Raw genomic sequence first — 6,000 nt, 5'->3', positions numbered from 1 at the left:
AACGACACAATACTTACGAAGAGGCTATATGTGCCTGTTGCATACTGCACAACTTTTAAAGCCTTGAAATAAGATTGAACACTGCCATCCTCGTTTTCTGTTCGATGTTGATTTTTCAAATAGTACGTTTGCTTTTTATCATGGCAACTGCCAAAAACTCAGCTATGCAAAAATATAACACTACCAATAGAAATATAACACAATCTAAAAATAAAACTGTGAATAACCTAGTAAGTTTGCACAGTGTCCAACAGACGCTGCAGACCACTGCATTTCCCTCCAGCAGCCCCCGTGAATTTGCAGGCCAGGTACCTCAGCACTAGTTTGAGAACTTCCTGTCTCTACATTCGCACACGTATGTGCACGGACACATCCCTTCAGGATTTTACTAACCCTTTCCACACTAGAAAATGAATTTTTTCATGTTAAGCCAAGGAGGGCACAAATTTTTTAACAAATCATCTACCCGATCTGTTTGGTGTTTAATGGTACTACCCTTAATTTACAAAGAAACTGGCCCAAAAAGAGTTTAAACACAATGGCACAGATACCTCCAACTTAGAAAGAAGCAATTTACCTACCTTAAGATAAACAATAGCCCTTAAATCTTAGCAATTAAAGTTTTCTCTCTTAAGCCAAACCATATGTAAATATTTTAACCTTAGATTAATAAGAAACAGTCAAGAGGCCAATATATTGAGTAATACATTCAAAACAGCAGGAAGAGTCACTTAATTTCTCTTCTGAAGATGAATATTTTATTTTTGGGGTGACATCCAGAGTCACCTTAGGTGACATTTTAAATTCACTACTTGTCAGCTGTTCTAACTGTACGTTTTCCTTTTTGGTTTTTTCTGGTTGTACTTTTCCACATGAGCACTTGTAGAAAATCCATTGCGTGAATGGTTCAAGAGGGAGATGAAGGGACAAGGAGTGGACAGTGATGGCGGGCCCCAGATGACTCAGATGTAACTGAACTGTGTGTGAGTTCAAGGATGGACGAGATCATCTTTCAAGCTTCCCTCCCTCTCTCCCGCATTTAACGATTCTGCTAACTGGGTGGGGGAGGGCACAGCAGCAAGGATCACCCACAAAGCTGAGAGAGATGTAGCTAACTTGTATTGCTTAACTCCTCATAGACAGGGGGAATGTGTCCATGTAACTTTAGGGGAAAAAATTTATCATGTTACCGACCAACAAACAGCAACACAAAGTAACACTGTGACATGAAACAACAAAGGGTAAAAAAAAAAGCAAAAACAGGCAACAATCTCAACTCACCGTGCAGCCAGAAACAAATGTTTAAAAGAGAGAAGGAGCACATCTCTCAGGTGCATTAAAAACCCCAGCAAGTTTTAAGGCTCGGCAGGACCAGAGAGGCCTGGGATGCACTGTCCTAACTTTGCTGCGTTCCTACAGGAGTTAATTTTAACTTGCCGGCAAATGCAAATACATTAAAAAAAAAAAAAAAAAAAGCAAGCCAATTAAGACACAAGTGTTTAAAGACACAAGGAGTAATTACAAATGTATTATTCATACCTAATTTACAAGATGAACTTCTTTCCGTAAAATATTAAACTGTTTACATGCAGGCTGGGAAGACAATTTTCAAACTGTTCATGTTCCACTACAAAGCAATGACTATTAGCAATGCAACCGCTTCTGGCCGACTTACAGTGTGGATGAGGCGGTAATCAGAAAATGTTTGACCTCAAGATATCTACTTGACCCCACAGAAATGCAGACTCGCCTGGTATAAAATCCTAAACAATGGGGCAGACAAGGTCACAGGGTCAAAGCGAGTATTAACAGGTCACCGTGCGGCCCACTTGGGAGCAATTACTTCCAGTCATGGCTAAGTGGACACTTGATTGAATACCACTAAGACAGCTCACATCCCACGGATAACAATCCTCACAGCGATTAAGAATTAAAGCCCCCATGATTCAGCCTTTATTACTCAAATGAACCTAACTCTTCCATAAAAAACTCTGGGTATATGCCTGATGCAAGGCCTAAATTGAAATGCCACCTCATTAAACAATAATATCTAATTTTATCTAAATGAATTTTCATGAAAGTGCGCCACACAGCTCAGGAATTTTTAAAATGAATTATCACAAGTGATACATAATTTCGCCAAAACTGGGGCGGAAAAAAAAATTAGCTTTAGGAATAAAAGGAAACATCAATGTTGGATGAAACACCTATTCTTCCATGGCTAGAGAGAGCAACAGAGCATATAGGCTGCTACAAAACAATGGTAACTTATTTTAAGAACATCCCTAATATTCGCTAACGTCAGATAAAAACAAACCAGCCAATCACAGAGGACACTTAAAAAAAAAAAACCACAGATTTCAGGTCTTCATTCTAAATCAACTGGATCTGTGGCCCTAGGAAGTCATGTTATTTTAAAACTTCCAAGTGATTCTCATACACAACGACTTTCGAGAGCCCTCGCACATACCATGGACAAGGTTATGAAACGGCGGAGAAATGAGGAAGACCCCACCACCGTCTTCCTTCTTAGTCTCCCTCCACCTCAGTGTCTTGCTGAGGCCCTTGCATTTACTTTTATCATCACCAATCACTTATGGCAAGTGATTGTTTCCTAATTACAGTAATAAATGTAGTTTCTTTTGGATGTAAAATGACTTACATTTTAAAAAATCTGGTAAAACAAAGAAATTAGTTTAAAAAATAAGAGTACTCATGGTACTTGATGTCAGTCGACACAATGACCAAAGTTAGGTGGACAATGACACATGATCATCTAAGAACAACAGGGCCAGCCCCTTCCTTCTGGGTCACTTAAAAAGATCCCGCAGAGATGCACAGGAAGTAAGAATCCAGAGTTTAGGCTGACAGAGCGAACATTCTCTGACACAGAAATCTTCAAAACTAGGCCAATAAATACAAATGACCCCTGCCAAAGTGTAGAGTCGGTAAAACAGTCTAAATACAAACTACATATCTTATAGAGGCCTGCAAGGAATAAAAACTGGAGAAAAAATTAATATAGTAAGGGAATTCCATCCAAAGCAGAAATGGGGCTCTAAGAAGGAAATGAATCATTTTAGGGTCTTATATTTCAATCAATGTTTATTTTAAAAGCCCTGATATAGTGCTATGATGGTGTACTGCATCACCTCCCATGCCTCAGCCATCTCGTCCATGCATTTATGTCAACTAGAAGAGTTCCATTCTTGTGGGGAGGCAGCCCCCCAAGGCTTGAGGAGCAGAAGGCACTATATGCAAAATGTTTTAAAGGCTCCTTCTTTTCTAGGCTGATGCAGACAGGGGCTGGGGCCTGCCAAGAAGAGCAAAGGTAGGCTTTCAGCTCCTACCCACCTCCTCACCCGGGCACACTTGTGAATGAACAATCCCAATTTCACACCAGAGCAGCCTGTCAGAACAGTAACAGGTGATTTATGACTGTTGGGCAACTTTCCACCCGCAAAGATTTATTAAATTAACAATGGCTAATGATTCGTTCAAGTATCACTGGGAAGACCAGCTAATTTGAAATTAAGACACACTACTCACCTTCCAGAAGCTCACCCTCACCCAGCAGATTGGAAAGAACCCCGTTTTGAAAATCTGCCCCCAAAATGAGTGACCCTCATTAAGTCCTTAACCAAGGAAGACCTTCAATGTCCACATTCTAGCTGTAGATTTGACCAGAAGATCTCATAAAAAAGCAAAGATTATGCTAAAAGCTATAAACAAAACACAATAGCTCAAGCTCTATAGAGACCTGGTTTCAAGTCCAACCCCATCAATTGCCATCATGACTAACACAAAAGTGGAGGCGAGAAACCAGAATCCAGGTCAGTCTGCTCCTCTTCTTTGAGGCTAAGAAACAAAAGGCCTTACACCACAATATAATTAAATAAAAGATTTTTTTTTCATGAGAGGACAATCCGTGCCACAGGGGGAAAAAACAAACAGAAAAAAAAATATGCTTGTGTTATGTTAGGTCATTCTTTAACAAAGGATCCAAAATGGAATGCCGAGGGGAAGCCTGTTGTTCAAGACTCAAAAATCACCCTGACTTTTAAACAATTCATCCTGTACTGCCTACACTTTATTTCAAATAAAAATTCATTTCCTTTTAAATTATAGCTCGCCATATTTGCTCACTATCCTGCCTTTTCTTATCAATGGCAATTCTGCCATAGTGATACAAAGTTTGGGTCCTTCAAAGAGAAAGACCATGGTGTTTTCAGGACATTGAGATGCCAGAAAAAAGAAAAAAGTGAAAGGGCTTTAGGCATAGTTTTTTTAAAAAAATACTCACACGCCTAAAAATGCAGATCCCCAACAATGCAGGCACTATTGTGGTTTCTTTTTTGTTCTCTTTATAAAAACATGTTTGTGCTTACACCTCGCGGCACTTGTTCAGTGTTAAATAAAAACAACTCCAGTAAATTGCTGACAAACAGGTAATACAAGTAGAAAGAATTCCCCACCTTTCAAACTCTCAGCTCAGGGGAAAAGAAAAAGCTGAAGCAAAAGATGTCCCCAAAGTCATCTGGTAAACATGCTTTCGCAACGAGAATGTGAAATGCATAGCAAAACCGACACTTAACTAATTTTAAACGTCTAATTATATACCGCCTAAACAGAATTATCAAGAGACTTGATTGACTTCTAAGGAGCTGTGATTGCCATCAAGCAAACTCAGAGAAATAATAAATAATGTTTGACCTTCTAATGTCCTCAAAAATTACTCGCAATATCCAAGTGTGTGGACCACTGGCATTCCATTCCAATATTGTCAGGGAACACAGAGGTCACAGATTAATTTGAAGTTAGTGACTCAGGCTCATTTACCCTGATTTATGTAGAGAGTACAATTTGAAGAAACACTTAAATTGGACAAACAAAATTATAAGGCGGTTGACTACCTGAATAAGAAAAAAAGAGGAATATGATGGGCAGGCATGCAAAACATGTGGGGTAGTTATGACAGCTTACCCAAAAGAAATAGGAATGGATAATTTCGCAGAACTTAAAAAGTCAAAATTTGGGCTTGAAGGTGGGGGGAGCGTTAGGTGTAGAAGAAGGAAGACAAAAGAGTGCTCTTTACAAGCTGTTTTCTAAGAAAGTCTGTCTTCAGTACCTACAACAAATGGTGATTGTGAAATGTTTACCTACGAGCAGTGCTAAGCTAAGAAACATTCTTGGTTTTGAAAGAGAATGCCATATAAGGCGAAACTTTGCCCCAAGTGTAATTACAAGACATAACTTAGATTTTAATACAGGACGCTTTTCTGTGACCAATAAAAAGAAAACCAAAAACCAAACCTCCAACATCAGATTCCATGACTCAGCGAGGTCGGAATATCAGCGCTCTTGGCTCTTGGCCCTAGTGATTTGGGTTGTGTACTGACAGGACTTTACAAAAAGTTTTCAGTTTGAGAATCAAATTACAGGTTTTCATCCTTAATTTACTACAGCCTCTGACTGTGTGTCAATACTTCATGCGCGTAACAGCCAAAACAATATTCTCTTCCCATTTGTATTTAAATTAAATCCAAGCCTGGAAGAAAATATGAATTTGGATGTTATCTTGCCCACATCTCCTCTGCCATCTTTGGGAAATTACATCAAACTCTCTATCGGAAGGAGAACTGTCAGACCCAAGGCCATTAGTTACAAGCTAGCTCCTCACAAAATCAGTACTTACTATGATGTACATCCTGTGCTAAGTGCTTTATAAGCACTATCGCATTCAACTATCACAACCATACAAGGCAAATATGTTCATTATTCACTTTACAACAGAAAGACTAAGATGAAGCAATTGAGCTAAAATGTGCTGTATGTTAGCAGGAGTAGGATTCGAACCCAGGGCCATGTGATTCCACATCGTACGTAAGGATGGGATCAAGCCCACCATTCAGGAAGGGAGAAGGAAGAGGGCTGAGCTAACATATACTGATTTTGCCATTTTGTCCCCAAACTGGCCCCCATCATGGAAATGAAAATTGT

The sequence above is a fragment of the Equus caballus genome, chromosome 16 (assembly GCF_041296265.1).
Source record: "Equus caballus isolate H_3958 breed thoroughbred chromosome 16, TB-T2T, whole genome shotgun sequence".
NCBI classification, from domain to species: domain Eukaryota; kingdom Metazoa; phylum Chordata; class Mammalia; order Perissodactyla; family Equidae; genus Equus; species Equus caballus.
This window is presented reverse-complemented; position numbering follows the sequence as displayed.